Source organism: Macaca thibetana, chromosome 4 (genome assembly GCF_024542745.1).
Source record: "Macaca thibetana thibetana isolate TM-01 chromosome 4, ASM2454274v1, whole genome shotgun sequence".
Taxonomy (NCBI): domain Eukaryota; kingdom Metazoa; phylum Chordata; class Mammalia; order Primates; family Cercopithecidae; genus Macaca; species Macaca thibetana.
The window spans coordinates 8,452,506-8,474,578 of record NC_065581.1 but is presented as its reverse complement, the minus strand read 5'-3'; the positions used below and the strand labels follow the sequence as shown (position 1 = coordinate 8,474,578).

At 36.0% G+C, this 22,073-nt stretch overlaps 2 protein-coding genes and 1 long non-coding RNA gene across 9 annotated transcripts in view; 2 read left to right on the top strand and 1 right to left on the bottom strand.

Moving 5' to 3' along the window:
• Window positions 1-22,073, top strand: part of BLOC1S5 (biogenesis of lysosomal organelles complex 1 subunit 5) — a 995,078-nt gene that overhangs the window by 475,515 nt on the left and 497,490 nt on the right. The window lies entirely within an intron of this gene.
• The window catches only part of SLC35B3 (solute carrier family 35 member B3), a 309,604-nt gene that overhangs the window by 198,022 nt on the left and 89,509 nt on the right, over window positions 1-22,073 (top strand). The window lies entirely within an intron of this gene.
• LOC126952670 (uncharacterized) overlaps window positions 1-22,073 on the bottom strand; it is a 334,793-nt gene that overhangs the window by 247,964 nt on the left and 64,756 nt on the right. For all 7 annotated transcript variants that reach the window (XR_007724996.1, XR_007724995.1, XR_007724993.1 and 4 more), the window contains exon 4: window positions 21,532-21,739. This is a non-coding gene — a long non-coding RNA (uncharacterized LOC126952670). The remainder of the gene's footprint in view (window positions 1-21,531; window positions 21,740-22,073) is intronic.

Sequence of the window (22,073 nt, the reverse complement as noted above, 5' to 3'; positions counted from 1 at the left end):
TATTTTAAAATCTCTCTGATGTAAAAGCAAATAGAACTGAATTTGAATCTAAGCTTTACCAACTACTAATTGTTATTTAATCTCTTTAAGCTTTATTTCTCCATTTCTGAAAAAAAATGAGAATTAAATGAGATAATGTAAACCATGCATTTATAGTGCACCACATATACAAATCATTCAATAAATACTAGAAATTATATCTCTAAAACTGAAGACTCTTTCAAGGCATCAAAAACAAAGTTCAATTAATGAAAATTATTAAGAACATTTTATGAACACATCCATGCTGTTTTTTGTTGTTGTTGCATGTTTTACAGAATTATCTGTTATTTCTTGCTGTGACCTAAAATCTCTTCGTGTTTCAGAAAGCGACTTACTATTTTGCATTGTACTTGATCCAGAATGTGGTTGGATTTTGTCAGCTATGGAGAACATGAATGTTTTAGAATTTGTTTCTCTGAGCTTTCTCACCCTCCCCTGCCCCTTGAAAATGGTAATGACAATAGCATCTTAGAAATTCAGTGTTATTTCTTCAGAATGCTACACATGGCAGAAAAGCCCATCCCCAACCCTGGGCATCTATTCCCATCCTAATTAAAATTCCCATTACCTGTGACAGCAACTTCTTGCTTACGCTCTAGCTCAACTTCTTTGGGGCAAAGTTCGCCTTATCAAACTTTGACAGATAGTTATAGCAAATGGAAAAGACACAGAATTCTTAGTTAGTAGTTTCTAAAATAATCAATTTTACTATCTTAGAAACTTTCATTTATTCAAGCTAATCTGTCAGAGCATTTGTTCTATCTTTTCAAAATTAATTATGATGCTGTCTTGTTATATTCTAAAATATGCCAAGTCCTTTGTGATTAAGAATTTTTTATTTCTGACTTGGGGAGTAATCCTTAACTCAGAAGAAGGGGAAGAAACAGCTGTGCTCCTGACAGCTAACAGCTGATTAAGAGGCTGAAAATATTTTGGAAGAAAGTCTCTTTATGAAAAAAACAAAATTCCAGCAAGATGCCAACAGCAAAGAATACTAGTAATTAGGGCTGAAATACCTTTGTTTCGTGGTATAATAGATAAGGGAGAAATTGCCTGGATGTCACTCAATATGAAGAATTCATGTTTTGAGTTTTAAAATGGCCATCAGTGCAGAGTTGTTGGGTGGTAGTAGTTGTTAATAATGATGATGCACTTTCTTCTCTAGGTTGAAAAGTTTGCTATTTTATAAGCACAATGGTTGATACTCTATTAAATCCAACAGAAGAAGGTTCTATGCCAAAGCTTTCTTTTGTAAGCACCTTGTCTGTAACTTTGGTCAAATTTAGTCATCTTTTGGGAAACTTGCCACAGTTATTAAATTTAACTCAGATCACTAATTGATAAGTATTAATCTGTTGGAAAAATGTGATAAAATAAATTAAGAGAGAACTGAGCTAGAATGTAGTTTCAGGGAAGGAGAATTTTTGGAAGAAAATGAACCCTAAGATAGATTTAAAGCCTTATATTTAATTTTACCATAATTTAGGTAAAGATTTAATAATTCAGAGAATTTGGTTAATGGTATCATTAATTAAAACTAATTTTGTGAAACCCCTCATATAATAAAATAGAAGCTCCAGACTATTATGACCCGGGAAATAATTGAATAATATATTATCCATTTCTAAATTTTTAAGACGAATATAAAATTCAGTTAAATAAACTGAAATAATTACCATAAAAATAATGATAATGATAATGTATTGAGAAACTATGAGATTTTTATAAGAAATTAAGCCTGTCCTATAAATTTTAGAAATACCTATTACTAATTTTTCATTTGCATAAAACATACTGTGTTTTCAAATAAAATTAAAAATTAAAGATGTTCGTAAGTTAGAAAAAAATTTTAAGAACATCTTAATTAAGACAATGTAACTTATTGGTCAGTCTTAAAAATTGTGCAAACTAAACATTTTGTCTTGGAAACTAAGACAAAGGCTTAATTATTATTATTTTTTATTTTTTTATTATACTTTTAAGTTCTAGGGTACATGTGCACAACGTGCAGGTTTGTTACATATGTATACTTGTGCCATGTTGGTGTGCTGCACCCATCAACTCATCATTTACATCAGGTATATTTTTTTAATTATCAAAGGTTATATTAACATACTAAACAGTGATGTTTTATTTGGTGAGATTATGTGTCATTTTAAGATACAAGCCCCTTCTAATCAGAACCAAGCTAACACAATCCATGTAAGTGAATTAATAGTCATCCCTTCATTGAATAATTGGCCAAAAGTCTTTGGGCAAGAAAAAGACATTTTCTTGTCAATTTAAATAGAAAAATACAGGGAATATGCTGTAAAAATACAAATACAAAATACAAGAGTGGTCTTTTTAATATTTTTATTTTCTAAAAAATTTTTATATCAATAAAAGCTATATGTAAGATGATATCTCATCATTAAATAATCTATAAATGTTGCCACACCTATGTTAACAAGAATATATTTTGGTAATTACATATAACCAAGTAATGAGTTTTGAAACTTGACCATATTCTATAGTTCAAATTTAAAATATAAATTGTTTTTGTTAAAAACAGAAATGGGGTCTCACCATGTTGCCCAGGCTAGTCTTAAAATCCTAGGCTCAAGCGACTCTCCTACTTTGGCTTCCCAGAGTGAGGAGATGACAGGCATGAGCCATGGCACCCAGCCTGAATTAAGTCTTTCAAATAGATTCTTAGTGGATGTTGCAGTAAAATTAGTGAGGAACAGGCAACAACACAAGAACCCTTCATTGTTATAGAGTCCACTTTTGATTAATCCCATCCTAAATCATATCTGCCTGGAACTAACACTCTAGCATAGGATCCCCAGCCTTCTCATGCACACAGCACATCTCCTGGCTACCTACTACACCTTTCTCTGTCAAGGTTGCCTGTGAGTTACAGGAAGTTACCTATGAAGAAATATCAGCTCACCCCAATTCAGCAGTTACCAGATCTTGAGAATCTTTGTTCCTTTCATGTATATATTGGTGATGACTTCTCAGAGCAGGTAGCTCAGTACAAACTTCAGGTAGCCCAAAAAACGGATACAAATTGGAGGCCAGTGAGCTGGATTTAGATGATAGAGGAGTTTTTGTTTGGCTAGTACTGTGTTCTTGAAAAAAATCTAAACTGGCATGGCTGTATGGGAAGCACCCAGATCCTGTTCTCTATAGCCTCTTTCATGCTCTGTTGCCTCACCCCCAGGTGAGTTCCACATGTATGTGCTTGCCCAGCTTGAAGGCACTGACATTCAGAACACCGGCAGAAGGAGCATGGTTCCAGTCCATCTCCTTAGCAAGTGATCAAGCAGATGCCACAATGACTTTTCTGCCCTCCAGATCTCATGGCCGCATAAATTCAATCACAGAAACAGAAATTCACTTGAGGCTACCTAACAGCAACATCATAAAATGATTCATGGTGGAATCTACTAGAGGTAAACACAACTAATAAACATTATTAAAAATATAAATAAAACACAACGTAAAAGGCCTTAATAAGTAGAGATATGAAGTTTCTGGATAGAAAGCTCATTTTTAAAAAATAGCTCAATTGAGGTATACTTTAAGGATACCACAATTAATAAAATGGATAAAATTAATCCATTTTAAGTATACAGTTTGGACAAAATTAATTCATTTTAAGTGTACAACTCAATAATTTTTAGTAAACTTACACAGTTTGAGTAGCATAACCCAAGTTCATTTTTAGGCTTTTTTTATTTTTTTATTTTTGGAGACAGAGTCTCACTCTGTTGCCCAGCCTGGAGTGCTGTGGTACAATCTTGATTCACTGCAATCTCTGCCTCCCAGGTTCAAGTGATTCTCCTGCCTCATCCTCTTGAGTAGCTGGGATTACAGGTGTGCACCACCACACCCAGCTAATTTTTGTATTTTTAGTAGAGGCGGGGTTTGCTCCATGTTGGCCAGACTGGTCTTGAACTGGCTGACCTCAAGTGATCTGCCTGCCTCAGCCTTCCAAAGTCCTGGGATTACAGGCATGAGCCACCAGTACCTGGCCTTATTTTTAGGCTTAATATAATTTTATTCAAACTCGTAGCAGGAATGGTTTTTAGGAAATAGAATAGGAACTTGACAAAACTCTTCTAAGGTTCGTTTGAGAGAACAATATGTAAAAGTGAACAAAAACGTTTAAAAAAAGAAGAGTGATTAGGGCTAATTTACCCCCAAAATTAACACATTTACAAAATTTTACCTTTATATTCTAAAGGTATTGTGGTACTGGCCCAACATTGATCAGTAGAGTCTATAGTCAAGGAGTGGATCCTACAAGATATACATATATTTTGTATGTTTGTTTGTTTTGTAGAGACAGTCTCATTCTGTCACCCAGGCTAGAGTATAGTGGTGCAATCATAGCCCACTGGACTCAAGCAATCCTCCCGCCTCAGCCTCTTGAGTAGCTGGGACTACACGGTTACATATAATAATTTTTAATAGATAAACGTCACTTTTCAAATTAGTAAAGGGAAGTTTAATAAATAGTGTGTGTTTGATTAATTTTTGGAAAAATTTTTAACCTTAACTTACATCAGACCTAATAGTACTCCAAATGGTTTAAAGAATTAAAATTACAATAAGGATTTTTTAAAACACAAGAGCAATGTAAGTCATAAATTTGATAACATAAGCATTGAAAATTCATATATATGAATTTTTATTTTAGGGAGGTGTCTAATACACTTATACTAAAATGGATATAAATTATCCATTTTAAGTGTACAATTATACACAAAATGGATCAATTCTATCCATTTTGTTAATGGAGGCACATTTAAAAACAATGACCACATGATTATTAAGTGACAGAACTAGGGTCTGTGCTCGCAACCAATATCCTAATCACCTCCCTAAGATAAAAATTGTATTAAGTCTAAAAATGAACTTGGGTTATACTGGTCAAATTGTGTAAGTTTACTAAAAATTATTGAATTGTACATTTAAAATGCATTCATTTTGTACATTTTATTAGAGGCACATTGAAAAACAAAATTAAACAAAAAAAAAAGTAGAAAGAGTTTTCATAAGTAGGACAAATGTTTACAAGCCTAATATAGAGAAAACTCCAACAAGTCAACAAGAGAAATACAGATCCAGATAGAAAACTGAGTGTCACTTTTTGGATTCTCCAGAAAGCAGCATGGAGATGAAGTTCAGTGTTTAAGACATTTATTTGCAAGTGTGGAAGATGGGACAGGATAGCACAATGAGGCAGGAGAAATTGAGATGTTATATGGGGTCTGACAGCTTCAGCTAATCCCATGGTGAGGTTGAGGGGAAAGATTGGGCTCTAGATCTAGAATGGCCATTCACAATTGTCTCAAACTGGACCAAGATGTTCCTTCCTGTATACAGTCATGTACTACATTAAGGACACTTTGGTCAACAACAAATACCATATATAACAGTGGTACCATAAGATTATAATGGAGCTGCCCTGTTCAGGAGTGCCATATTTTATCTTTTATATTATATTTTTACTATACCTTTTCTACGTTTAGATACACAAATCCTTACCACTGTGTTACAGTTGCCTACAGTATTCAATACAGAAACATGCTGTACAGGTTTGTAGCCTTAGAGCAAGAGTCTGCCATCCAGCCTAGGTGTGTAGTAGGCTTTACCATCTAGGGTCGTGTAAGCACACTCTATGGTGTTCACATAATGACAAAATGGCCTAACGACACTTTTCTCAAAATACATTCTTGGCATCAAGCAACATATGACTCTACTTCCACATCTATCACTCATTGTATTTCAGCTACCCTAAGAAGGGGCATGATCTCAGGCCAGGCAGCCTCTGCAGTCAAATAATCCCTAAAGGCACTAACACCAAAGGATGTACACTCTCAGATCCTGGGGCACAAAAGTTTGCTTGAAATTGGTCCTTGGGCAGCTCATCTCCATGCCTACCACAATGGATAAATAATATGACCAGAAAACTGGTAATCATACAAAAAAAATAAAGAGGGCCAGGCGCAGTGGCTCACGCCTGTAATCCCAGCACTTTGGGAGGCCAAGGCAGGTGGATCACGATGTCAGGAGTTCAAGACCAGCCTGACCAACATGATGAAACCCCGTCTCTACTAAAAATACAAAAATTAGCCGGGTGTGGTGGCACATGTCTGTAATCTCAGCTACTCAGGAGGCTGAGGCAGGAGAATCGCTTGAACCCAGGAGGCAGAGGTTGCAATGAACTAACATCATGCCATTGCACTCCAGCCTGGGAGAGAGAGGGAGACTCTGTCTCAAAATAAATAAATAAATAAACAAATAAATAAATAAATAAATAAGAAGAAACAGAAGTAACAATGTTCAGTTTCACTAGTAATAAAAGTAATGCAAATCAAAATAATGGTAATATACCACCTTGCCTGTCAAGTTGCCATTTACAATATTAATAATAGCAAACACGTATCGTATAGTTGGTATGTGCCAGGGGCTACATTAAGAGCTATAGATCTAGTTATTATCTCACTTAATTCTCACAACACTATAAAATCTGTGCTATTGTTTCAATCTTAATTTTGCAGATAAAGTAATACACAAAAAGCTTAAATAAGTTGGTAAAGACCACACAATTACTAAGTGACAGAATTGGGGTCTGTGCTCTTAACCAATATCCTCATCACCTCCCTAAAATAATAACTGGCAATCATTGCAGGGAGCAGCAAGGCCAGTGATGGCTAATCTACCACCGGTGAAAGTGCACGCAGGGACAAACTTTCTTAACAATAATTTAATAATATTGCCTTGAAAATGTTCCTATCCAATAATCCTACTTCCAGAAAATTGTTCTAAGAAAATAATCAGAACTGTGGTCAGTTATTTCTGCATAAGAATATTTCTAGCAACATTATTTCTGTTATTGAAGAAAGTTAAAACATCTAATAAATAAAATATGGTACATCCACATGATGAAATATCCTGCAACCATTAGAAATATTATCTTAAAGAATATTTGAAGTTGAGGAAATACTTAGGATTTAATGTTTAGTTTTTTTGTTTTTGTTTTTTTAAGGCAAGAGGTAAACTAACACATGCAGTCTGGTCCTAAGTATGTACATACATGTGCATACACACACACAAAATTAGAAGAAAATATACTAAAAGTTAGTGGATATATCTTAATAGTAGGATTACAAGTCATTTTTGCTTTATTTTTTGTATTTCTCTTTTTCAATTTTCTGTAATAAATTTAAATTGCCTTCATAATAAGAATAAAATGCTATATGTTGGTATACAACTAATCTTGTGATTTTAAAAAAATTGGGAATATTCACAGAAAAAGTATCCAGAATATATTAATAGTTTGATAAGTCTGTAGCTGAATCTCACTAGATGGAAGCAAATACTGACATAGAGCCATATTAGTAAGTTGACATTTTCACCATGTCATGTGGAAGGACAAGAAACCTAAACATTTCTTTGGCCAGTCTTCTCCAAGTCATCTCAGGGTGTCTTTTTGGGCTGACCATCTGCCTGATTACACTTTGTGGGACTAACAGGTGGCTTCTTGGTGAGGCACCTGAAGAATCTTGTTCTCTGAACTCCGATTCTCTGTTATATAAGCACTTAGAGACAATTAGAGCAAGATTGAGACTTTTTTCCAGACAGGTTGAAGATAAACCTAGAAACCTTTCAAGTTTTCCTTAAAAGATTACTGTAATGATCAAGAAGTTTTGTTGTTGTTGTTGCTGCTGCTGCTACTGCTGCTGTTGATCTTAACCATAGAACCAGTCTGGAGAATAAAGTTCACGATAAAAATTAGATGTCTTTGACAATGAGCTGAGCCACCACACATATCTGATATCCCTTTATGACATTTTCAATAATGAGATAAATTCAAGGTTATGAGATAACTGCCAGGCCAGCCAATGCTTTCATGTGAACAATTAGTTTTCAAATATACCGCATGTAATATACCCAATACAATGTAACAAACACTTTTCTGGAATAACAATGTAATTCCTAGATAAAGCACCAATGTTAAAAGATATACCTTGTCATATGTTCACCTCCTTCACATACTATTTGAAACAGTAACCCATATCAGATACTGTTCAGTTTCTCATTCAAACAATCTGAAAAGGTAGGTTAGGTACCCTGATGTTAAAATTCTTGGGAACTGGGGGATAGGATAAGTTTGTGTATTAACAGCAAACCCTTAGATAATGATAATTATGTCCGAGGCATGCTTCTAGTACCATTGTATGCATTAACTCATGTAAGCTTCACAATCACCGTATGAGGAAAGGGATATTACAGATGGGGAAACCGAGGCATAAAATGGTTAAGTAACTTGTCCAGCAGGAAATCCAGGCAGTTTAATGCCAGAGCCCATACTTTTACCCACTGATTACGCTGCAATCTACAAGTTTAAAATAATAATTCAATTTAGGATCTTCAGGGACAGCTAAAAGCAGTAATGTTAGATTACCATCCTTAATTCTGAAATATTGACTCCGGCAATAACATCTGATGTCTTTTAGCAACATGTATACCATTATTTTCGTAGATGACATTTTTCATAACAGTCAAACAGCCTATGAGATACACATTCAAGGGAAGTGTATTTCATTAAGAGGTTGGCTCTTCTTCACTTATCTACTAGAACAAAAGGAATGTTCCAAGCTCTGCAAGTAAGATGTAGCAGTACTGAACCAGGTGGCATGACCTGCCACCCCCAGTTCTTGGGAAGTCAGTCAGTTATGTGGTGCCCACTCTGAAGTGACAAACTTAGGCCGAGTCCTGACGGCTTCAGCCAGCTCTGGATTTTGAACTGCCCATTGTATTAATCTTTCGATGTTCCCCAGAGACGGAGCCAAGCTGCCTGCTCCTCCCACGTCTGCCAGTGGTAACTACTGTGCTTATCATCAGAGTTTGGAAAACTACCCAGAGTCCCAGAAACTGTTTCAATAAAATTGTGAGAGTATGTTGTGGAAAGCATATTTATTACTATTTGGTAAACTTTATCAGGGACATTTTCTATTTTCATTACTTTCAATGGCAAAAACTGCAATTACTTCTGCACCAAACTGTACTCTTGAACTTTTTCTTCTTTTGTTTTGTTTTACCTGAACTACTACATTTTCACAAGGCAAAACATTAAAAGTGCTCGCTTGTCAATAATAACCCTTTAGTTCTTTCTGTATTCATCCATTCTCACACTGCTACAAAGAACTACCTGAGACTGGGTAATTTATAAAGAAAAGAGGTTTAATTGCCTCACAGTTCCACACACTGTACGGGAAGCATGGCTGGGAGGCCTCAAGAAACTTACAATCATGGCAAAAAGGAAAGGAGAAGCAAGCATGCCTTCACATGGTGGCAGCAGAAAGAGAGAGAGCAAAGGGAGAAGTGTCACACACTTTTAAACCATCAGATTTGGTGAGAACTCACTCACTATCATGGGAACAGCAAGGGCGGAACCTGTCCCTGTGATCCAATCACCTCCCACCAGGTCCCTTCCCCAACACTGGGGATTCCAATTCAACATGAGATTTCAGTGAGAACACAGAGCCAAACCATACCAGTTCTACTTCCTAAATTTCACACTGATGGACCTGAAACATCACCCTATCTCAAGGTTGCACTTTTTGAGGGTAGAATCTGTATTTTACACCCATTAGCCTACAAGTACACGATGAGTATCACCCCTCATAAACTGAACTGATTTTAAAACGGTGTGAAAACGTCCTGTGTTCCCCTGACTCTCAGGCAAGAACAATTGAACAGGCACAATGGCTAAATCCAAATAGAGTCCTACTTCTCAGGTATTTTTGAGACACGCTTTAAGGCAGTACCCTAGATAGAGTCTTTACTGGGATTAATAAAAATGTCAATCTTGATTAAACCAAGAGGTGCCATTGGAAAGTTTCAAAGTAAACTTTATATATAATGCAATCCTACAATATAGCTCAGAAAAAAAAATTAATTTCAGTGTTAACCCAAATAGCTTTGCAGTTCAAGCAGTAAAAATCATGTCCAGATTTGCCCCTGTACTCCTAGACATGGCCAAACAATTCCTTCTTGGTAGAGCTGCTCTTTGAAAAGATAAAGAGCTCTGTCTGTCACTGCCAATAAATATCTCTACAAAAGCTCTAATTCCAGGAAGTACTTTAGAGCCCCTAGGAAGATAAAAGCAACTCCCCATTGAGGAGAGAATCTTAAAAATGCCCAGCAGCACCCTGGAGAGCAGCTCAGGAGTCCAAGCTACTAGAAACTGTGTTCTGAGGGATTTTAGGAAGAAACATCCCCCTCTAGGACTCTAAGACCTTAAGGAGCCACCCAACAGGCCATTTGGATATTAAGAGGATCTTTTACTTGGAAACTTCTGTTTCTTACTTGGTGAGAGAGTGGGAAAAACATCAGGAGCAAGAAAAAGAAAAAGTGTGAAAAGGGAAAAAAGGAAAAACTGAAGGGAGAGCACCCATTATTTCCAGGCACTATGTGAGACGCTTTACAAGTCTTGCTTCGTTTAATCCTCATATCACTGCTATGTGAGGATTGGTATAAACTCCATCTTATGCATGAGGAAATTGACAACAAAAAGGATTAAAAAGAAAAAAAAAACTTGCCCTATGTGAAATATCTTGTAAGAGTCAATGTCAGGTCTGTGAATTTTTTACCATACTACATTGCCTTTCCCATCTGCCTTATTTGTTTCTATATGACCAGGAATCTGTTTGCTTTTTTCCCCTTACACATTTTGCTGCATGAGCAGAAAATTAATTATCTTCTTGGAAGTCTACCTGGTGAGATTGGTGTTTTAGGAAAACTGAATTGCCGGCAAAGGAAGAGTCCCTGAAATGCAGTACCCATTGGCATGGCTGTGATCTGGGTGCATCAAAATATTTAAACCTAATTTTCAATCTCCATTGCTCAGCTAATACCATTGACTTGAGCTTTTTTTCCAGGGCCTCCCTGACACTCGTTACCCACATCCTTCAGCTCAAAGCTTCCTATCTCAGTCTTATTGTTGATATAACAAATAGCTTTACCAGAACATCATTTCCTGATCCCAGACATTTATCACTTCTTTGAACTGTATCTTTACCATTCTCGATCTCTTCTTGTAAGCTTTTAACATAAGTTTCTCATGTGCTATATCAATATAATTTATTCACTTTTATTAAAGGCGGGATTCATAAGCTAAACAACTAAGGAAAAGAAGGAAGGAAGGGAGAAAGATAATCACATTTCCTGAATTTTTGCAGCGTTTTCCCTCCTGTGGATCTGTTTACTTATTTAATTATGGAATTTTTAGAAATTGAATTTTAGAGATATAGTTCAATTCCTTTGCTATACATATGCAGAAACTTCAGCAAAATTATACAACTAAAGGTTGGGTTGAAGCTATTTTGTCACAATTACACACTGATTTTTCTCCCTATTATGATTGTATTCCCAGAAACAAACCACCGGAGTTATGTATAGGCAAGGTTTATGATACAGATATTTTGTTAGCTACGTAGATATTATAAAATATGTTACTTAATACTATAACTCAAGAAATTACTGCTTTATTCAATTACATACGTTGAATTTCTAATTATAATAATCTCAAAAGTATTTTAAGTTTAATCATCAATAATGTCTTTTTTATAGAAGTAAAGCTGTTGTCACTGGAATTCTGAGTAAACTTACAGACACATAGAATCAGTTTCTCAAGACTGACAGTTTAATAAAACAGCCATAGAAGACCTTCTGGATTCTTTCTGCTTTTCTAAATTCTAAAATGCAATAGAAATAAGAAACACAGTATTTCTATCTTTGAAGCAGGCAAAGCACCTTAGTGTACATTTTTAAAATTTCTGTTTTGTTGCTTCTCATTTTTTATATAAACTATTTTTAAAACTAAAATGGAGAGAAGATCAGATTTTTGCAGAGTGCACAATTCTGAGATGAAAAGTGAAGGTTAGTTGCAAAGGGTGTTCCCTGCTTCACGCTTACTTTGTAATTAAGTAAGGTGAACCTCAAACAGAAGCTGTAGAATAACACCCGTGTGCGCGCATGCATGCACACACACACACACACACACACACACACACACCTGACATAAACTACTGCATTCCATTGTCATCAAAAATGTAAAGCTTAGCTGTCCCGAGGGCAAGCAAAATGAGCTTCTCAGCTACTCATCTGGGTTTCAGAATGGCATCTTGACAAGTGGATACTCTTCAGTACACAAAACAGCTCCACAAGTAAAAACCAGTTCAAAGACGCCCTTTGCAGAAAGACGTCCTTTGCAGAAAGCCAGTTCACTATTTTGACAAAAGGATTATTTAAACGCTAAATTACAGTCGAGATTTGTGAAAGATGTTAGTGAAATTCTCTCCTGCTGCTCCTTTTCCAGAATGTCTTTGTTTCTGGTGCTCTAATTAAATTAATTACATTTTAAAAATAGTTGTCATAATTTTGGGGTGTTACTATTTACCCTTCTTGCAATGTCAAATGGCACCATTATATTGCTAAGAGTTAAGCATATTCTACCCACAAATAAGTGTGCAAATATTCTTTGATCCAAAAAGGTTATAAAATATACTGTTATTGTGCCTATATTTAGCTATTAAATCTTAGTAAATGATTTAAACACCTCCATTTGAAGACATATTAACACACCAAAGACTGTGCACTTCCTGAGGATTCTGACTTGTTGAGCTACTACAGCAATAGACTTTCTTTCATCATACTGAACTCTTTTCGCTTCATTTTCTTCCTGTTCACTATGTCTTTATATTCTATTTGAAATACAGACCTATTTTATCATTTCTAAATCATTTTCTTGCTTTTTGGATTTACCTAAAAAAATTCCTTACTTCAAAATTGAGATGCCTTTGTTATTCAAGATATGTGCTTCATATATATATATGAAAATCATATATATATAAAATTTTTTATTTTCTAATATGTCAGCCTGATACATAGAAAAGAGACTAATGCTAACTTTAGGTGCCATGATCATTTTTCAGTTTCATGCATTTTTGTATTATTTGTTTATATAGTAGTTGTGCCTCTGCTTTTAGTTCCTGTTAATTTATCCATCCTTTTTTCCTATCTGAGGAAGAAGGCAGTTTTTCTTTTGAAGTGAGCATTATATTTTTGGGAGGGGGGTAACTGTGATGTGCAGTTCCTCTATTGCCCATGAAGCAGTTCAAAATTCCACAAAAAAGAATTAGTTCCTAACATACTCAAGTTGATTCATATGATTTGGCATTACTTGATATTGAAATTTTATTTTAAAGTGCCATTTCTGTTTTAAGCTACATATGCAGTTTCACATTAGCTGGAGTAAAATAATTCTCACCAAATAACATCAATTCAAAATTTAGAAATGACAATATATTGAGCGTAGTTGAGATTCATTAAGAGTACAGATTATTTAAAATCACTAAAATGAATAGTCTTGACAAATTTTCCCCCCATTTTTGCCTTTTTCTAATCAATTACCATGAGAAAATGTTGAAAATCCCAACAAAATGCAAACCAAGCCACTTTTTAACAACAAACAAACAACACACACAATAAAACCACTTCCATACACTGGGTAACACACAAATATTTGCTAAAAACAAAACTATATTATTATCTTCTATCCTCAAATTTACTTTCTTGAAAGCGAAACTACATCACTGCCTATTTTCTATAACTCAAGCTTTCATCTTTGTAATAAAAACTGCTGTTTCAACCTTTTCTTAGTTTCTTGGGTTATTCTCTCTGTCTGTAAGAATTGTTCAGCTTCTACTGACCTAGGTAACATTTGCTCATGTCAAAACTTAACTCAGGAGTCATCTCCTACAAGAAGTTCTCCATAAACCCCAAGAGTAGGTGATTTTTCTCCTATTTGTCCCCATGTGACCCCACATTTCTCCTCACCCAGGGTATAAGCTCTTCAAACCTACCACAGTGTCTAGTTCATAGTAGGCGTTCAAGGAATGTTTACTGTTCATTAACAATTCTAAACTCAGTACCTTAGGTAATAGTAACAGCTAAGCTTTCACTTTTAGGTAGCTGTGACTGTACAAATCATTCATTACACATTATTTTTTCTAATCCAATGGTTCTCAATGTGTGTTCTCCAGACCAGCATCAACATTGCCTGGGAACCTGTTACAAATGTAAATGCTTGGGCCCCACCCCAGACCTAACAAACCAGAAGCTCTGTGATTGGGTTTTTTAATCAATGTTTTCACAAGCTCTCCAGATGATTCTGATACCTGCTAAAGTTTCAGAAATACTGCTCCAACTAGAAATGAATATTTGTTCCTTAAAAGGAGTTGTTTTATAAAACTAAATCAGTGTGAAAATGAGAATTTACCTTCTAAAACAATAAAAAAATCACCCAGGCTGGAGTGCAGTGGCATGATCTCGGTTCGCTGCAACTTCTGCCTCTCAGGTTCAGGTGATTCTCCTACCCCAGCCTCCCAAGTAGCTGGGATTACAGGCACCTGCCACCACACCAGTTAATTTTTGTATTTTTAGAAGAGATGGGGTTTTACCATGTTGCCCATGCTGGTGTCAACCTCCTGACCTCAGGTGATTCACCTGTCTCAGCCTTGCAACGTGCTGGCATTACAGGCATGAGCCACCACGCCCAGCCGCTAATGCTATTTTGAGACTTCTTTGGGTATATGTTCTTATTTTAGGCCCTTTACTAAAGTGCTCCTAATATGAGAATTTAATCAGGGTGAAATGAAGAAAAAATTTAAATACTAAATATATTCAGGAATAAAAAAATACAGTGAAGAAAATGAGTATCCGCATCACGTTACTAAAACAAGGTCTGTAACAGAACAGTGAATGACAAATTCACTATGGATCGTCTAGTAACCCTATTTCTGTGAGGCCTAGATGAATACAACATACCATGATGGCAAGTGGACTGAGTTCTTAGCATTCATTTATCATAAAGTGTCTGGTTATATAAACAGAGCTAGCATCAACTCAAAATGAAAAAGGAAATGTGTACAATTATCAACACAGAAATATTTAAATTCTCATGTTTACTCCATGATAGGGGCTTCATTTGTGTTTTATTAATTGAATTATCCAGAAAACTTTTCCTCAGTGCTCTACTCCACATGGCCTTTGGAGCACAAACTAATTCAGGGAAACATTTCAGATGAGCCTGAAGTTCATCTGGTACATTACCAAAAAATAACAGAGATAAGGCAAGAACAAGACAATAAAAGAGCTATTTAAGGGAGTGATCATATCCTGAGTAAGAAAAAATTAAAATAATAGTCTAATATTAATATAAGCAATTGTAGAGGTAAACATATATTATCCCATGTTGCCAGGAGCTTGTATTTAACTCTGTGGAACAATTAGGAAATAACTTTCTCATTTCAGAGGCAAAAGTTGAGACCAATAAGGCAGGTCTTCTGGTTGTTTGGTTATTGATTTTCTAATCCAATCGTAAAGCTCTGACTTAAAGCAGAGATTGACTATCAGTTAGCAGTGTTCGTTAAATTTCACAAACACAGAGTCTAAGAAGCTAAGTAATTTCAAGACATAAACGAATGAAAAGAAAATACATACCTGATACATTTCCTTTAATTTCACAAAGTGACATTTGAGAGCTGTGCATTATTTTAACTATTACATTATTGAGTGGTAATTAATTTGAAGTACAAAAGTTTGCTGGAATCCGTGAACAGATGCTTCAGATGCAGTCAACTGCTTCCCTCTTCTGGCCAAAAGTGGAGGGAAGTTTGACTTTTATTACTGAATCTGAACAGAATTGTCTTCATGAGCGGCTCTAAAATCAGGTCTTAAACAATGAAAATTTACTATACTTTCTATCAGCAGGATAAAATGCAATATAATTCAGAAAGCATAGGTTAAACTATCCAGAAATTATTTGTAGGCAATTTCATTGAGCTTTTCGTTGGTAAAAAATTTTGAAGTGTAAAGAGATTTAAATCTGTGTTTGCCGAACAGTCTTCAGAATAGGAAATGGTGGATTTCATTGCTCTCAGGTCACTGGAGGTTAATATATTTTGATTGTCAACTAAAATTATTCATAGATAGTGGAATGAGCATTGGTGATTCTTACAGGGGAAAAAATGAGAAATTACAAAGATAAACTCCAGAGATTTCTATCACAGGTTCTAGAATAAAATGCAATTTCTCTTCATGATCTTGCTAAGCTTTGCAAGTGTTATGAAGGGCAATGACAAGATTAAATCATCAGATCAAGAGACTCAAAAATATCCCCCTTAATTGGGATGATTTAAATAATTTAAATCTCCCTGTAGGTTCTAATATAGACATAGACCCCCCCAAACGACTGGAAAAAAGTCTATTACAGAAAATTTCAAGAAAAAATAAACTCTTATAAAAAGGCTTTCATAAAATGTTATTTGCCTAATTTATACAATTATAAATCTGTATGCATATAGATAAATCTATAGACAAATCTCATTCCATATTTCATTCAAAAGGATGAAGACTGGAGATATATATATGTATATTTAATTTGGAAAGGAGATTATTTTATATATATAACACATATACAATATTAATTTGGAAAGGAGAGCTGTATTTCCCATAAAGGGGTGCACCCTGCAGGGTGGCCAGGCTGTCTGATGGGCTGGGAAGCACAGCATCCGGCCAGAAGCCAGAAAAGACATTTTGAGGGAGGAGAAAGGGGGACAAGAATTTATGCTGAATGGGGTGGCTAAATATACATATTTGATGAGCTATAGGAGGTGAATGAATATTTATGATAAGAGAAACATGTGCACGTGCAATAGAGCTATATGCTCCTTCAGGGTCCCATGTACCGAAAATGGCAGCATTAGCATGATTCCAGGGAGTTTTCCACCCTGTGATGGCAAAAGGTGAAGAGAGGGCAAAAAAGACTCATTTTATGAGGCCAGCATCATCTTGATACCAAAACCTGGTAGAGACACAACAAAAAAAGAAAACTTCAGGCCAATATCCCTGATGAGCATCAATGCAAAAATCCTCAACAAAATACTGGCAAACTGAATCCAGCAGCACATCAAAAAGCTTATCCACCACGATCAAGTTGGCTTCATCCCTGGGATACAAGACTGGTTCAACATACGCAAATCTATAAACATAACCCATCACATAAACAGAACCAATGTTAAAAACCACATGATTATCTCAACAGATGCAGAAAAGGCTTTCAATAAAATTTGACATTCCTTTATGTTAAAAACTCTCAATAAACTAGGTATTGATGGAACATATCACAAAATAATAGAAGCTATTTATGACAACCCCACAACCAATATCATACTGAATGAGCAAAAGCTGGAAAGCATTCCTTTCGACAACCAGTACAAGACAAGGATGCCCTCTCTCGCCACTCCTATTCAACATAGTATTGGAAGTTCTGGCCAGGGCAATCAGGCAAGAGAAAGAAATAAAGGGTATTCAAATAGGAAAAGCAGCAGTCAAATTGTCTCTGAAGATGACATGTTTCTATATTTAGAAAACCCCATCATCTTAGCCCAAAAACTCCTTAAGCTGATAAGCAACTTCAGCAAACTCTCAGGATACAAAATCAATGTGCAAAAATCACAAGCATTCCTATACACCAATAAGTGATGTAGAGTTAATTTTTGTATAAGGTGTAAGGAAGGGGTCCAGTTTCAGTTTTCTGCATATGGATAGCCAGTTTTCCCAGCACCATTATTAAGTAGGAAATCCTTTTCCCATTCCTTGTTTGTGTCAGGTTTGTCAAAGATCAGATGGTTGTAGATGTGTGGTGTTATTTCTGAAGTTTCTCTTCTGTTCCATTGATCTATATGTCTGTTTTGGCACCAGCACCATACTGTTTTGATTACTGTAGCCCTGTAGTATAGTTTTAAGTTAGGTAGCATGATGCCTCTCACTAGTCAAAGCATGTTGAGACAGCAGAGAGCCAAATCATGAATGAATTCCCATTCACAATTGATACAAAGAGAATAAAATACCTAGGAATACAGCTAACATGGGATGTGAAGGACCTCTTCAAGGAGAACTATAAACCGCTGCTCAATAAATAAGAGAGGACATAAACAAATGGAAAAACATTTTGTCCTCATGAATAGGAATAATCCATATCATGAAAATGGCTATCCTGTCCAAAGTAATTTATAGATTCAATGCTATTCCCATCAAACTACCACTGACATTCTTCACAGAATTAGAAAAAACTACTTTAAATTTCATATGAAACCAAAAAACAGCCCATATAGCCAAGACAATCCTAAGCAAAAAGAACAAAGCTGGAGGCATCATGCTACCTAACTTAAAACTATACTATAAGACTACAGTAACCAAAACAGCATGGTACTAGTACCAAAACAGACATATGGATCAATGGAACAGAAGAGAAACTTCAGGAATAACACCACACATCTACAGCCATCTGATCTTTGACAAACCTGACAAAAACAAGGAATGGGAAAAGGATTTCCTACTTAATAAGGTGCTGGGAAAACTGGCTACTCATATGCAGAAAACTGAAACTGGACCCCTTCCTTACACCTTATACAAAAATTAACTCAAGATGGATTAAAGATTTAAATGTAAAACTCAAAAACCATAAAAATCCTAGGCAATACCATTCAGGAAATAGGCATAGGCAAGAATTTCATGAAAAAAACAGCAAAAGCAATCACAACAAAAGTCAAAATTGACAAACGCGATCTAATTAAACTAAAAAGCTTCTGCACAGCAAAAGAATCTATCATCAGAATTAACAGACAACCTACAGAATGGGAGAAAAATTTTGCAACTTACCCATCTGACAAAGGTCTAACATCCAGAATCTACAGGGAACTTAAACAAACAACCCCATCAAAAAGTGGGCAAAGGATATGCACAGACACTTCCCAAAAGAAGACATTTATGTGGCCAACAAACATATGAAAAAAAGTTCAACACCACCGATCATTAGAGAAATGCAAATCAAAACCACCATGAGATAACATCTCACACCAGTCAGCATGGTGATTATGAAAAAGTCACGAAACAATAGATGGTGGCGACACTGTAGAGAAATAGGAATGCTTTTACACTGTTGGTGGGAATGTAAATTAGTTCAACCATTGTGGAAGACAGTGTGGCGATTCCTCAAGGATCTAGAGCCAGAAATACCATTTGATCCAGCAATCCCATTACTGGGTATATACCCAAAGGAATATAAATCATTCTACTATAAAGACACATGCACACGTATGTTTATTGCAGCACTGTTTACAATAGCAAAGACATAGAACCAACCCAAATGCCCATCAACGATAGACCAAATAAAGAAAATGGTACATAAACACCGTGGACTACTATGCAGCCATAGAAAGAAATGAGATCATGCCCTTTGCAGGGACATGGATGAAGCTGGAAGCCATCATTCTCCACAAACTAACACAGAAAACAGAAAACCAAACACCACATGTTCTCACTCATAAGTAAGAGTTGAACAATGAGAACACACGGACACAGGGAGGGGAACAACACACACTGGGGCCAGTTAGGGGGTGGGGGGAGAGGGGAAGGAGAACGTGAAGATAAATAGCTAATGCATGCGGGGCTTAAAACCTAGATGATAGGTTGATAGGTGCCGCAAACCACCATGGCACACATAACAAACCTGCATGTTCTGAACATGTATCCCAGAACTTAAAGTAAATTTAAAAATAAATAAATAAATACAATAGCAAAATAAAAAAAAATCTGACAGCCAATTTAAATGTTCTAGGCCAGATGGGAATGGAGTTGGATAGGCAGGCATCAACCTTTAAAATAAGGTAATGAATTTTAAAAATTTGTAATTGATGTAAGAGCCAAAAAAACAAAGCCAAAAAGCAAAGTTTTTGAAGTTATATGCAAGAATAAGAAATTGTATGAAAATTAAAATTTGTGGAAACAAGTGCTTTGAAATATTGAAAAGAAACATAAAGCAACTAAAGGAACTCAACTTACTGATTGCAGAATATCTGAATGCAAAGAACAACCAAAATTTGAATCCCTCTGTTTCATATTTACTTTTCAAAAATTAAATTTAAAAACTCCCAAAGAAGCAAATGAATGATTTAAAAATTAACAAGATAAAATTGCACTGGGTATTCAAGGGATAATAATATGGAATCAAATATATACAAGTCCTCATAACATTTTATAAAGTAATTTAAAACATTCCTAATAATGAGGGACTTCTCAGTTTCTCTGATGACCCTGACACAGCTATTACCAAAATTAGCTGCCAGTAGATTAAAAGGGGATTTTGTGCATTATGAAAAAGGTAACCTTTCCTTTTTCTTAACTGCATAAAGTGCAATTAAGAAAAAATCATCACTGTACAAATCTGCAGTGACTTGGAGGTGAACGGCACCCCTAGAGTTCTGCAATGCACTGCTTGCACAACTGCATATTTACAATGTGACAACCACTGGGGCATTCCAAAATCCATTAGCAGATCCTCTAGGCAGAACTTGCAAAGCTATGGTTGGAAACCAAGATGCAGAAGTCTAAAACATTCAAGAATGTGGTTACATTTGAACTGAGAGAGTTTTCTCGAAGAGAGCTATGCATGTACCTGCTCCAAAGGGAGAGGGTTAAGTGTGTTTACTCCTTATCTTTAGCCAGAAAAAAAAGAAAAATTAGTAGGGCCATTTGGAGACTGGGCTGCACAGTGGGCAAGGGTCTGACGCAGGCCTGAGAAATCTAGTGTGAGAATGAATAACATGTTATCTACCCTGATAGTGGACAAAAGAGACATTCCTCCATTGGAAATAGCCTAGTGTTACAGAATGTGTCTGGGCAAAGAATGTGTGAGGTTTCTCCTATGGACCCAATGAGATCCACTCAAGAAACAGAGCAAGGCTGGGGATGTCTTAGGTCTTCCCTAAGTAGATCCTTCTGGAAGGCAGAAATGCAGCAGAAAGAACCTGGAGGCTAACAATGCTAACAAAATACACTCTCAGTTTCACCTAAATGCCCAGACAAAAGATGGCCAACCTCAGTGGCCACAAGATCAAAAGATGATTTTATGCAGAAAAGTGAATGTGTGGGGAAATAAAGAAGCCAAGTTGAACGAACTGCAAATCAGAGATTTCCCATGATGCAGAGCATGGAAGAGTATCCTGCACAAAAGCCCCGTAAGAATGAGACAGCCAGCTGCAGGCCCAACAACAAGGTCACTCAAGTACTGGGAGGAAGAACTTGAAATAAAGTAGAATATCCCAATTTCACCACTGAACATATTAAAAATTGAATTGAAACTTTAAAAAAGAAACTAGAATTGTTTTATATTGAAGTAACTCCACTCTCAAGAGACTTTATCAGGCTCAAAGCACAAACCACAGACCAGCAGCATTAGCATCATGGAGGACCTCCTTAGACATGCAGATACTCCAGACCTACTGAATCACAATCTTCATTTTAACAAAACCCTGAGTGATCTGCATGCACGTCAAAGTTTAAGAAGTACAGTGATCTTACCACCTCTAGCTTTCCTGGCTGGTTGGCTTCTCATCATTCTTCTTTCTCCCTTCTTCCTTCTTTTCCTTCTCCCTCTTCTCCTTGCTTCCAGAAAGAAATGGACCTCACCCTCCAATAGTTGGCACTAACACACTCAGGTCCAGGGGGTTGCTCACCATTTACTTTCTTCCTGCCTGGAACGATGTTACACCACCAGGAGCTGCAGCAACTGTGGGGTAACCAGAATGTGAATTAAAATCAGTGTCCTAGGAATGGCAGAGGAAACAGAAAGAACCCAGTTTTTAGACTGTTGAGCTCCTGCACCAGCCCTCAACTGTCTTCCTTTAGACTTCTTGCTATGTGAGAAAAAATAAATAAATAAACCTGTACTCATTTAAGCCAGTCAGGCATTCTGTTCTTTTCGATTATTTATATAACTGTATAATAAGGTATGAAATCAATGTTACCATTGCTGAGTTAACAGAGAGCTCTGAAAAAGAGGGAGAATCGCTTCTGAGAAGTGGCCTTCTTTGTTGCAGCCAAAGTGTCCCTTTCCCTTTGAA